The following is a 15,335-nucleotide window of genomic DNA, read 5'->3' as shown; positions in this document are numbered from 1 at the left end:
AATAAATTTGATTTAGCACTTGTGGTCATACTTCTTCACCCAATCACAATCTTCCTTGACAGAAAAAAATCCCTTCTTCCTTCCTCAATCCATCCCTTCCTTCTTTCCTTACACCCTTTTTTTCTCCTCTTTGGAAAAATTAGCCCTGTCTCAGGGAAAGAATCAGGATCAGTTCAAAAGTACAAAGCCTATGGGCCAAATCTGACCCATCACCTCATTTTATAGATATGCTATGGTTGGCCTGAAGCTTTGTTCCTTAATTTACACACTCTCTGGCTGCTTTCCCACCAAGCTAGTAGGCTGAGGAGCTGCAGTGGAGTCTGCTCAACTTGCAAAGCTCAAAATACTACTCTCTGCCCTTTGTGTAAAAATATGCAAACCCCTGCCTTAGATCATTGTCAATGATGAAACCTTTCTACCTGGTGTTTGGTGACTGAGAGGATTCTGGACAATAAGACAGAAGGAAATGTCTGCTGGGAGGCTTCTGGAAAGAATTTAAAAGAAAGAGACAGGAGCCAGAGAAGTGTTAATGGTTTTACATTCCTCACCTTCTTCCTTTCTTGAATAGTGCCCCACACTGGGACAGCCATGTGACAGCACAAAGCAACAAGCTTGAGAAAAATACTGTTATCAAACCATCTCTGTCATCAACAACAATGTCATAGTAACGATGGCATGTTAATGTAATAGTGTTTGGTTTCTGACTTTCTAGTGGCATTTCTGCCAAGTAGACTTTGTCTACCTACTTCCAAATATTTTTTTTGTGAGATGTTTTATTGTTTCTGTTTTTAAATCTATAAATCTATTTAAATCTATAAATTCTATTTATAAATACATATAATCTATTTTAAAATTAGATTACATCATGAATTCCCCACTAGAATGTAAACTGAGCGAGGGCAAAGGAAATGACTATTTCGTTTATTGTCCCTGGTGCATGGAATACTGCCTAAATCATGGTAAGCTCTAGATAAATCTGAACATTTTCAATATTTAAGAATAAATGATATAACTATAATTAGAATATAATTATAAATTTAGAAATCTAAAATAATTAGAGTATTTCTTATAAAGCATAGATTAACAAATTCCTTCTAGGAAATAACTTGAATAGACTAATTCATGTAGAAAAACTTGAAAACAGTTTACATATTTAATAATACACAAAAACTTTTGATTCTAGTAACCTGTTAATCAGACAGCCAGAAACTATCCTCATAGCAAATATCCAGAAATACCACAACTCTAACATTTCTTTAAGTGCATGCCTTCAAATACAATGAAATTAGATTAAACCCTTGGTGCCAAGAATACAAAAAAATAAAATAAATAAATAAACCAGTTAGGTAAGCACATAGAGATGGTAGACACTGGCTGCTCAGGATGGAACAATGAATTTTTCTGGTCCCTAAGTGGGGAAGGATGTGAGACTTGAGCCCATGGGAGATGCAAGTTGAGTTTAGACTCTCATGCGAAGTAGGAAATCACAAATAACATTATAATTGGTAAAAGGGTGAGCAAGGCAAAACAAAGGCCCACCTACAAGCAATGAAAGATAATGGAAACTTTCCATCAGTACCTGGTCTCTAGGTTGAAAAAAATCTCTAGGTAATGAGTGATGATGGACTATGTGACCTACCTATTGGTATAGGTTACCCAAGTTGAGAAATCATAAAAATCAATCCCTGAACACTTACTCTCCATGAGTACCAGGAAAGCAAATGCACTCTTCAGAGACATTTTCCACCAAACCTGCACAGAATCCATATGTTGACTCCCCAGTTAAAATTTCTCATATTGAAGTGTTAAACACATGAGCAAAAATCAGCCTTCCCATCAAAGAGTCCACATAGAGTCATAACGTTTAAAAAAAACCCTCTGAGAATGTAAGATGACTCTGAGGTATGAAATTAGAATATGAACTTTGTCTTTCTAAAGCACCCAGAAAATAATGAATATGTGTCATCAAGGCAGTGAAAGCTAAATTCGTTCAACAGTAAGTCTTCTATGTTTTCTTATAAAAAAAAATTTCAAGAAAGTTAACAGAAACACAGACATGCAGAACAGACTTGTGGTTGCCAAGGGGGAGGAGAAGGGGGTGAGATGAACTGGGAGTTTGGGGTTGGTAGATGCAAACTCTTACATTTAGGATGGGTAAGCAATGAGGTCCTGCTGTACAGCACGGGGAACTATATCCAATCTGTTGTGATAGAACATGATGGAAGATAATATGAGAAAAAGAATAATAATAATATGAGAAAAAGACAGTTTGACTCAGTCACTTTGCTGTGTAGCAGAAATTGGCACAACATTGAAAATCAAGTATACTTTAATAAAAAAATAAAGACAACATAACATAAAACAAAGTTAACAGAATCTGCAAGACTACTGCATTTTCTTTGTGAAAATGTTTTTGAATGGCATGAATTGCCCCCTAGGGTAATTTCTTTAATATCACACAAAATAAGAAGAATTTAGAGATGGTGAATGATTTAAGCTTATATCACTACTTGAATGTTAAGAAACGAGTGCAGAATTACACTCAAAGTTGGGACTATAATCATTCAAAAACATTTCTAATAGTGGAATCAGATACAGTGTTTCACTTATACTAACTTGTACATTAATACCATTTTCTAATTGTACAGATATTTAACCTGATGTTGCTATTTTAGCTAAATAATTTTAGTTTATATCTGGATTATTTTTCTCTGCTTTCCTTACTGGAGACCCTTACTCTGCATCCCTGCTCCAGAATGCTCCAGCACACACCCAAACACATACATACACAAACACACAACCCATACACACACATATATACACACATACATACACATATACACATGCACAGAAACACACACACAAACACTCATACACAAACACAAACACATACATATAGACACACAGACACATACATACACAAAAACATACACACATGCATACACACACACAGACTTATAGACACAATACACTCATACAGATGCAAACACACATACACAAACACACATATATACACACATGCACACACAAACACACATATATACATATACACACATACATACACATACACACACATATATGCACACACACACACTCTCTGCTTTATGTCTATTCAATAAAGAATAGTCCAACTGTAGAGAAATCAGCCTTATTACATGAAAGTCTGCTCTGCTCTTACCTGTTTGTTCAGACACTGTGAATCTCTATCATATCCCAGATTTTAAAACAACCAGGATCAATACCAATAACATCCCTGTGGCACCACCTGTATCCATCTATAAAGCAAGCTTGCAGAGGAGCAGCAACAACTTCCAGATAATAAAAATGTCCATTCAACAAACCTCAGGGAAGAAAGACCAGCTACTTCTATCACTTTACTTATAATTGCTCAGGTTTCTATAGCAAAAGAAAGGACATAGAAAGATATTGGAATCAATAAATGAGTCTATCTTTGATGTCAACATCAGCAGTAAAAGCTAAAACTCACCCAAAGGCAGCTTATTGATAATATTTTCTTCTTGTCCAGAAACCCAAGCAAAAACTTGGTATTTTTCTAGGATATTTCTACCATGAATTATTTCTTTTTTCCAAAGCATGGTTTTTCACATAAGGGTGAAAGGAGGTGAGGAAATGTCTGTTGACCTCTTGATGGAGGATTTGTTTACCTTTTTCAAATATCTTCCTAAAAATCTTATGGCTCTGCTTCTTTCAACATCATAGACTAGCTAAATTTCTGTCATAGCTCTTTAGCTTCTATGTTTTTCAGGAAGACTACTTGAGGGTATTACTTGAATGCCATAAGAGATTAGATTTGAAATGATTACACACATTTACACACTACATTTTCTTTCACATGTGACGGTTTCTTTATACAATTGATGCATGTTTTGGAGCCTCTCTGCCATAACAATATCTGGAATCTCCTCAGTAGATAATTTACTGTATTGACTTGATTTTCCTTAATTAACTGTCCTGTGATAGTCATTTAACAAATCCCCAAGAATCTTTTCAATTATACTTATTAGCTATTAATACAAATTATTGATAGTATTCTTAATTTTGATTTATCCACATCCTTCCTTCCTTTCTTCCTCCCTCCCTCCATCCCTTCCTCTCTCCCTCTTTCTTTCTTTCTTTCTTTCTTTCTTTCTTTCTTTCTTTCTTTCTTTCTTTCTTTCTTTTTCTTTCTGTCTGTCTGTCTGTCTGTCTGTCTGTCTGTCTTTCTCTTTGTCTTTTTAGGGCTGCATCCACAGTATATGGAAGTTCCTAGATCTGAAGTCAAATCGGAGCTGCAGCTGCTGGCCTACACCACAGCCACAGCAACACAAGATCCAAGCCATCTCTGTGAACTACACCACAGATCATGGCAAAGCTTGATCCTTAACCCATTGAGTGAGGCCAGGGATCAAACCCATATCCTCATAGATCCTAGTCAGGTTTGGTACTGTTGAGCCATGATGGGAACTCCTAATTCTTCTTTTATTGTAACATTTTTTATTGTTTGAAAGATTCTTTAAATTCTGTGGTGCTTTAACTTTTCAAAAGTTTCACAAACATGATTTCATATAATCTCATAATTACCCTTTTGAAACCATCCCTACTTTGCCTGTCTCCCCTTCATCCTCCCCTTGATAACCGCTAGTTTGTTCTCAATATCTCTGAATCAGCTCCTTTTTTGTTTTATGCTTGTTTGTTGTATTTTTAAAATCCACATATAAGTGATATCATAAATATATCCACATCAATCCTTCTTCTGCTAAAATTCTAAAAATTTCCTTTGATATTGGAAAACATGAGTATAACCTCATTTCACAAAGAAATATTCAAAGACCAGTCAAATCAAAGACATTTAATTTTGTTTAATCTCTATATATTTTTTAAATTCCTTCTTTATATCCCAGGCAAACTAACTGATGAATGGCCTTTGATAATACCTATCGAGTGTCAATTCTTACTTTACAAACTCAAAGGAAGTGACATTCAAGCACACAGAGCTAATTTAGGGCAAATCAGGATTACAAATCTTGTCTTAAACTCTCTGAGGAGAGATCTCTCACTATTCCACATTCAGTGTGAGAAAAGATCAAAGAGAAGTTCAACATTATTAGAATAATGATCACTGTAAAGCTGCTCTGACAGGCTAGATGTTCTCCACATGGAGATGACAGTGACAAACTCAAATAGACTGTCAGAGACAGTCACAGCCTTTGGGAGGAGGACAAAATCAACAGTTTTGACTCATCTGCAAGCAGTGGGGATCACTGAGATTCAAAATACAAAACAAGAGTTATCTCTCGGCGTAGCAGATTAAGGATACCAAGTTGTTACTGAAGTGGCTTGGGTCACTGCTATGGTGTGGGCTTGACCCCTGGCTGTGGAGGTGTCAAAAAGAACAAAAGAAAAAAACTGAAATAGAACAGAGCGATAGGGACCCCTTCTCATTAGAACTAGGCTGGTTCTAATGTCACATTAGCCTTTATTCTTCTTCTGCTTGTGTTATATGTTATGATGTGACTATTTCATTTATATATATTTAAAATTTAAAATAAATCCTAATTAATGACACAGAAGAACATGCAGTGCTCAGGGTTTCACATTTATTATAAATTCCATTCCATGAGGATAGTGAAACATTCCTGACAACATAATTCATGGTTATTTTGCCCTTTTGTATGTTCTCAGTCACTTGGCCTATAGCAGGAGAGCATATCAGACCTGTCTTAAATGCTTGTTACAAGAATACTGTTCTCTTGGGTCTTGTCTTTTGAGCCCAATTTATTCAATTATGCTGTATTATAGCTATAATTGCCTTTATATGCCTCATTGTTCTATGTGACACATAATGATTCAAAATTTTATTGATAAGTTATATTGAACACATAGTTCATACATATACACACACACACATATACACACTAAAATTGTTTGTGTGTCTTATTTAATTTGAAACAAAAGGAAATCGTGTCTATAATATTATATATAGAATACCCTCCCTCACTACATAAATGTCATACCACATACTAAAACTATCCATGGTGAAAGAATTTGGGTTTTTTATATAATAAATATTGTTAAAATTAAATTATCTTGCCTATTTTTACTAAAATTTTCTTTTAAGTAGAAAAATAAGATCAATTACATACTACATAGTATGTCATACAAAATCATTTTTGCTAAAGCAGAAAAAAAGAAGAAATAAAAAAGAAATATTCACTCTAAGTGCTTTGAATGTCCCTGCAGAGAGAATAAGCATTCACTAATTACTTTATTTAACAAATAAAATAAATGATAGACTTAGAATAAGGATGAAAGAAAACAGGATTAATCTTAGAGAATAGAAGCAAAGTATTCAAATTATCCAGTTGAAGAGTAACACACATAAAATACAAAATTGAAATATTATTGACTCAAAATTCCCAGATTGTATCCTTATACTGTATATACTATATACATTTCTGTTATATTTTCATAAAACAGTAAGGAAATAAGGAAAGAAAGAAAAAGAGCTTTAACATGAGAATTGTTTTTAACTAGTATTCTAAGAAAAATAATGTTATTTAGTACCTGATTATTTCATTTGATTTCTACTGCTGGGAATATATTCTAGGTGCTTATAAATTACACACACACATATACATATCATATATATTTTATAATAATATATATCATGTATATATTTAAAAGAAAATAATAATATATATGATATATATTTTAAAAATAAAATCAAACTTTCAATGATGCATTTTATTTTAACATAAGAAAGGTATTGATACTTAAGATAATAAAAATGTGTCAATTTTATGATATTAAGAAATTGAGTGTAGCAATGCTTCACCTGACTTCCATCAGTTGGAGTCATAGAGCTCCGAACACAACCAAATTTTGCCAATTAGGGTATATGAGATTTTGGGCAAGTTAATTAATTTCTCTAAGTTGAAATTTTCTCATCTGTACAATGGGATTAATAAATCACTATTTCCTAAAATTGCAGAGAGTGTCAGTGGTTTAATACATACAAAGCACCTAATATATCAATCGTTCTTATTCTTTATTATTATTAGAAGGAATAAAACATCCTTAAAGTGACAAATATAAGTAATTAACTAATATGAAAAAATATAATCATTTCAACCTAAATAAGGTAAAATTTTTGGTGATTTCTTCTACAGATGAACTTCCAGATGAATACTTTTAATATATTTTTAAATAATAATTTAAAGAAGCTCTAATTCATATATTCAAAGGAATATACTAACTTTAAAACATTTGGAAATTCAAAATAAATCCAGAATTTTTTAATTAATATTTTTATGTATTTCTGAGTCTATGAGGCCTCATTTGTAGAAAATATGTTATAGTATTATCTTATGACAGTAATGGGGAGCTGAAAGAATTTATTTCTTTAGATAATGGAAGTTTATGTATAGAATTAATCTGTACTTTCAAAATTCTATGTCAGGTATTTTAAATGCATATAATTTTTATTGATTCGAATTTGTCAAAGCCCTTGTCAGAAGATATACCCATACGTATTTATGTTTGACAAAAGTTATTTCCTTTAGCTAAATATTATTAACAGTTAATGCTGAATTGACTCAGAAACTTATATATGTGTGTATATATATATATGTATATATATATATATGACTTCCCAATATATATAACTTCATATGTGATACTTTCAAAACCTCTGAATCAAAGTAACTTTAAGCAATAAAAATCAATGTTCTCTTCATTGTCTTAGGGACATGAATATTTACATACTTTGATTCTGATATATTAGGTACATTAAAATGAGAACCATGAACAAATTATTCTGCTTCTGTTTATCATAAACGGTCCACAGACAGCACAAACACTGCAAATAAGTGCAAGTCAAAATGTAATTACAAAAGATGACAATGCAATTAGGAAAGAATAAACAAAAAGTGTTGAACCCAAGAAGTAAAAGTGGAGATTCATTCATTGGTAAAGGTAGAGGGATTTCCATTATAAGTTCTCAAGCTTATTTTGCAGTGTGAATATTTTGAATAGTTGTGAAAAGCTCTAAATTGATAAATAATGATGTGGCCTTTAGGTTAGCTTTATATATTACAAAGTTCATTATTGTTTCATCTTTTTTGAAGCTGCTGATTCAAGAGTAAGAAAGAATCTGTATTAGCTAAATATAGACATTCATACAATAGCCTACGAACACTTAGTTAGATATAGCCATGACATATCATGTTAGATCTGCTCTGCTGGTGATGTAATATATGAAACATAATTTTGAACCCTGAGGACGAAGAGTGGGATTTCAATCACAACCAGGTCATGAGTTAATAAAAGGAAAGGGAAAAAAAAAAGAATTTTATGACTTCCAGTTTTAGCTCAGACATGTATAGAGCTTAGAAACTGTCACTCTTGCCCTTAACACAAGGGGAAAAAAAAGAAGAATAAAGTGAAATCCAATGACTCTTCTTAAAACTATCAGATAATTTAAGTCACAGGACCTCAGAAATCTGGAGGTATAGATAAATATAGAGACATATCTAAGATCAGCTTACCTGGAGTTAGCCGCCTCTAGAACTAAGACACAGCAGGAACACTTAAAGGGCAGTTGTGACTAATTGCTGGAGGCAGAATGTGGACTATTTTGAGAATGAGAATGTTCAGGGGCCCTCTTCTTCGGACACCCCTCCAACACACACATACACACACCTCCCCCCAAAAAAAAACCACCACAAATTCCTTTAACATGAAGAACTAAGAAAACCCTCACGAAAAGGAGCTATTCTGAAATAGTCCAAAGGAGTTCCCAGAATAAAGAGTTACACAACAAGGGCAAAGGCAGTTACAGAAGTATTATCTTATTCCAAACCCCCTGGCATTTGTCACCAAAGAGGAAGGGAAAAAGATGGAAATCACTTATGAAGTTCACAGCCCAAGGCTTTGGCCCAATAAAAGATTAAGACATATCATAGAATTATAGAATGATTCCCCCCCCGACCAAACCTTAGTATTGCAACAGAACTCCATTATAATAGCAATAAATTACAGCTGAAAGATCTGCAAAATATATAATCTATTTTTAAAGAAGGAGTACTTAGGGAAACCCAGTGACAACAGAGGGAAAAAGAGAGGAGGAAATTGAAGGCTCTAACAACTACAGCTTCAGCAAATATTAAATACAGCCAAACTCCTAACCAGATTAGCAAAAAGCCCCACATAAAAACCTTTTAACTCAATTTCTATCACCAGATACATCATACCAAACTTAAAAAAAAAAATCAAGTCTTGCTAAACAACACAAAATACACAGTCTGAAGAGAAAAAGGAACGATCAGACTCAGACTCAGATATAGCACAGCTTTTGGAATTATCAGACTGGGAATTTAAAATGACTAGAATAAATATATTAAATACTCTAATAGGAAAAGTGGACAGCATGTAAGAACATATGGGCAATGTAGGCGTAGAGGTAAAAATCCCAGAAAATAATCAAAATAAACTACCAGACATTAAAAAAGAAAGTAACAGAGATGGCTTTGATATGCCCATCAGTAGACTGAACATAGCTGAGAAAATAATTTGTGAATTGGAAGATATGTCACCAGAAACTACTCAAAGTGAAAATCAAACTGTTTTTTTTAAATAAAAGAATAAAACAAAATATTCAAAAACTGTAGAACATTACGAAAGATCACATGCACAGAATGGGAATAATAAAAAATAAAGAGAAGAATAAAAAGAAGAAGAAGGAGGAGGAGAAGGAGATGAAGAGGAGGAGGGAGGAGAAGAAGAAGAGGGGGAAACAGAGATGGGGAGGGGAGGAGAAGAGTACACAAAAGAAAGAGAGAAATATTAAAATATTAAACAGCAGACATATTAAAGTCATAGTGTCTGAGAATTCTCCAAAATTAATTCCAGAAACCAAACCACTGACAAAACTCAGAAAACAGCCAAGCAGGTAAAACACCAAAAGGTCTATGCCTATGCATATCATATTCAAATTGTGAAGAAAAATACAAAGATACTGAAAGCAATGAGAAAAAAAATCCTTTAGATATGGAGGAAAAAGGACAAGAATTATATGACTTCACTTTAAAAACCATGTAGGCAGGAAGAGAGCAGAGTAGAACATTCAAAGTTTCAGAAGAAAAAAAGTCCATCAAGCTGGAATTCTATAACCAGCAAAATGATCTTTCAATTTGAAGGAAAACTAGACTTAAACAAACAAAAAAACACGAGCATTAGCCACCAATTTTATTTTTCAAATTTCTTTCTGGGCAAAAAAAATGTTGAAAGAAGGTCTTCAGTGAGAACAAAAATGATATAGATCAAAATCTCAAATTGATAGGATATCAGAGAAAAGGTAAAGGAAAGTAAAATGAAATATTTTATTTTTCTATTTTTCTTCAGTCATGCCAGAGGCTTACGTCAATTCCTGGGCCAGGGATTGAAATTGCACCACCCAGGTCTCTGCAGTAACAATGCTGGATCCTTAACCCACTGTGCTGTAAAATAACTCCTCTTTTTTCTAGATTTTAATTAATCTAAATGGTGTTTGCTCAAAGTAATAATAGTAGAATTATATCATGTGATTATACCATATATATGTAAATGAAATGAATGATATAAGAGGTGTTTTAAGGAGGCCTTAGGAATTTTATATTATAAGGTACCAGCACTGTTACTGAAGTTTATAGTATTATTCATGAGTAAACATAGATTATAATGCATGAATATTGCTAATTCTAAAGCAATCACTAAAAACAATTTTAAAGTAGAGTTCTTGACATACTAAAAGAGAAAATAAAATGTAACCATATAATAAAAGCACAATTGAAATCAGAAAAGACAGAAGAATGAAGAAAAGAACTAGTACAATGACTAAGTGATCAGTACAGAGATGATAAATATTCAATGATCTATAGCAATAATCAATTTATATGTAAAAGATAGATACTGAAAATGTATTTTTAGAAAAGAAATATCTACCAATATTTTCTCTCCAAAAATCAGACTTTAATTGTAAAGACACATGCTATAATCAATCAAGAGAAAGCCGGGGTAGCTATATTAACTTCAGACAAAGCAGACTTCAGAACAAGAAAAATATCAGTTAGAGAGGAGTATTACATAATCAAAAAGTGGTAAATTCTCCAAAACGACATAACAATCCTTAATCAACAGAGCAGCAAAATATGGTCAAAAATTGATAGAACTACAAGGAGACAGATTGATAGATAAAACAGGCAGATAAATCAGTAAGTATATAGTTAACTTAAATTGCCCTTTCAGCCAACTTCATCTAATTGATATTTATGGAATACATCCCCCCAAACAGAAAAGTACACATTTTTCTTAGGATCTCATGGAACATTCACTGAAGATCCCATTCTGGGCCTTAAGAAAACTGAAAGAATAGAAATCCTGCAATGTATGTCCTTGAATAACAATGGAGTTGAATTAGAAATCAATAACAATAAGAGATGGAAAGTTCCCAAATGCCTAGAAATTAAACAACACATAAAACCCACACAGATTGAAGAAGTCTCAAGAGAAATCTTTAAATATTTGAGACTAAATCCAAGAGAAAAAATATTATCAAATGTTGTGGGATACAATAAAAACAGTGGTTTAGAGAATAATTTAAAGCATTGAATGTGTGTATTAATTAAATTAGAAACGTCATTTGGGAAGGGCGGTTGAAGTAGAAAAACAACTCAGTAAAACATTCCCTGCCCAAAGTCCAGGAAATGGATTTAAATATATTGTTCCCCAGATGAAATTTATCTAAAAATTAGACTGGATTATGGAATCAAGAATGGCTAGTTTTATTTCAAAAATTAAATTAATAGGAAAGTAAAAGAAATTAAAGGAAAAATTATACACGTAATTATATTTGTAGTTATTTTAACAACCATTATATTACCAAACTGCATATTTGATTAAGCTGCAGAAAGTCATATGGCAAACTTCAGTGAAATTCTGGGACGATATAAACATAAAACTAGATTTTTTTTTACCCCCAGCTTTATTGAGATATAATTTGCATAAAACATTGTGTAAATTTACGGGTACAACTTGATTCAATTAATGCACTTATAGATTGCAAAATGATTACCACCATAACATGAGGAAATACCTTCATCACATCACATAATTACCATTTTTTTGTGGCAAAAACATTTAAATTTTACTCTCTGCCACTTTCAATTATATAATACAGCATTGTGACTATAATCACAATGTGGTTTGTTAGATCTCTGGAACTTATCTTATAAGGAAATTTTTGTACCCTGTGACTAACATCTCTCCATTTCCCCTATTTTCCAGCCTCTGATAATTACCAGTCAACTTTCTGTCTGTATGAGTTCAACTTATTTTAGATTTCACATATAAGTGATGTCATAGAGTTTTTGCTCTTTTCTGTCTGTTTCAATCAGCATACTGTCTTCAAGGCCCATCCCTGCTGTCATAAATGGTAGAATTTCCTCATTCTCTGGGCTGAACAGGAGCCCATAGTATGTATCTAGACCACAATTTCTTTACCCATTCAGATTTGAAGAGCACTTAGGTTGTTTCCATGTTTTGGCCCTTGCAATGAACACAGCAGTGCAGGTATCTCTTTGAGATCTTGTTTTCATTTCCTTTGGAGGTACACCCAGAAGTGGAGCCAGTGGATCATCTGGCAGTTGTATGTTAATTGTTTGAGAACCCTCCATACTATTTGCTATAATACATTCTAGGGACCTGGATAAAATATGCAAGGCCAAGTGGAGAAAATGTTTTAGAGTACATGGATTAGAGAGAAGGACAGGAACTTAAAGATACCTAACAGAGGAAAGGGAAGGGTCCTGGAAAATTATCCCAGGGTAGTTACCAAGAAAGAACACAGAATCAAGAATATATATTGAAAGCATCTCTTAAAGCAGTACACTAAGAGTTCATATTGAGAGCTAATAGAAAATCACAATGTAAAGTTTCCAAAAATTCAGAATGAATATATTTGAGAAAGGGAGACCAGGCAAGTAGCAGAAAATATTTAATTATGATTAAATATTAAATGTGCATTATTTTAATTATCATGTACTATAACATTAATATAATGCAAATAACTTGTATACTCTCTGACCACATGATCATGCAATTAATGAATTTAAGAGCTGACTGTCAGAGTTCTCACTGTAGCACTGTAAGTTAAGTCTCCGGCATTGTCTTTGCAGCAGCAGGGGTTTGATCCCCAGCACAGAGAATTGGGTTAAGGATCTAGCATTGCCACAGCTATAGAGTAGATCACAGCTATAGCTCAGACTCAATCCCTGGTCTGGGAATTTTCTTACACCACAGATCCGGCAAAAAAAAAAAGAGAACTGTCTAGTTCAACAAACTCAAGCATGTATTCAAACCACATTAGGTAAAATAATTTTGTGCAACCAATCATGAGCTGATGCATATCTGAACAAAGCTATTGAAATTTGAGATTTCATGATTTTGAAGTGTCTTGTTAATATTAAAAAAGGACAAATCTGTAGTTCTAAAATATTAGCTATTTTACAAAACTGAAAACAGCTGTCACAGGCCTTGGGATTTTTATCTCAAACATTCAATCAAATAACATAATACATAACATGCCTAGGTTTTAACTAGCTTCACTTAATCATTTCTGATTGTTAAGCTACAAATTATCGTCACTGAAGCTCAGTAAGAGAAGTATGACTTTCTATTATATTTTATGAATAACTAATTTTTATATTAATATAAAACATACAATGGAAATTGCACAACCTTGTAACTTTTTAGATATAACATATCTTCTCTGCACAGCAACATCTTTATGTTTTGCAATAGTTTATGAAAATTACTAATTATGAGAAAATGCTTGCTATAGTATCAGTTTCTGAATTGTTTTGTTATTCCAAATAATTTTAATATGTGATATTTATTCACTAGAATTGAATAAAGGAGCCTTCAGAGACTTCTAAATCTAAACTTATACCAGCTTCACTTAAGTTCTAAAAAGCTAGCCATATTTTATTTTCCAATTTAATTATAAATTTAAAATGCAATAAATTCATAAGTATAATATGTTTAATGTTAAAAACCACTTATTACCTAGAGATTGACTTTACATATAAAAATATAGATATAATAAAAGTATTGTGTGGAGTTGTTATACCAAGCAAATAGTAGATCTATGTTAATTGTAGTGGCTGTATTAAAGATAGAAAAAATATATTAAAAAATATATTACCTGAGATAAAAGATACTTTCATAAAAACAGAAGTTCAGCCCATCACAAAGACAATAAACTTAATTATGTTTGGGTCTATTAACAGAGCATCAAATTTCAAGGGGAAAAATAACCATAACCAGAATTAAAGGGAGAAGTATATTTCTATAAACACAGTTGGAGACTCATTTGTGCATTCTCCTGGCACTTGATACAACCAGCAAAAAACCTAAAGACCCAGAAGAACACTATGCAATACACTGACCAAATGGGTATTTAGAAGCTATACTCAACACTGCAGAAAGATTAGTTTTTCTAGGCAAAAAGTTTATACACCATGGATACAATATGTACAGTCATAATAAAAAAGGAAACAATCATCAAATAGCTATAGTCACTGGAGAAAAAATGAGCATATTTAAAATACCAAGAACTTCAAGCAATGTGTATAATTGGATAACAACTTAAAATAATTACACTTAATGAAAATCACCATAGATTTAGTATAAAAAAACATATGAACTAGAAAAAAATGATACCAGCAGATGACCTCCAGATTTGCAAGGAATAATGCACCTACGTAGAAATTTGGCATAGTTTTTAGAAATTTGACACAATTTCCAAGGGTGATCAGGTGGTTACATATAGACCTCTATATGCCCGAACTAGATAACATACACATTTTTTTCTGAAACACAGACAAAACTTTTGGAAAAAATTGAGCACATTGTAGGTTGGCATAACAAGTTTCAAAAATTTTCAAATAATTTGTATCAGATAAGCAAATTCTTTATCATGCAATTGAATCAAGTACAAGAAAGATTAAGAGCTAATGGAAAGTTAAGTACACTTCAAAGTGGGGAGTGGCAGGAAGATATGGCTAGTGGGGCCTAAGGCAGGGTTTGTTTTCTTATGCAGACTTGTTTCATATTGCCACCACACAGCTTATGGCTTTTCACATAAGGGCACTTGAGAAGTTACCAGCACATTTTTTTTTTTTTCTTTTAAACAGCTGCACCTGGGGCATATGGAAGTTCCTTGGCTAGGGGTCAAATCAGAGCTGCTGGCCTACCCCACAGCCACTGCAACATTGGATCAAAGATGCATCTGTGACCTA

The sequence above is a fragment of the Sus scrofa genome, chromosome 8, assembly GCF_000003025.6.
Source record: "Sus scrofa isolate TJ Tabasco breed Duroc chromosome 8, Sscrofa11.1, whole genome shotgun sequence".
Taxonomy (NCBI): Eukaryota; Metazoa; Chordata; class Mammalia; order Artiodactyla; family Suidae; genus Sus; species Sus scrofa.
Note: the sequence above shows the minus strand (reverse complement) of the source record.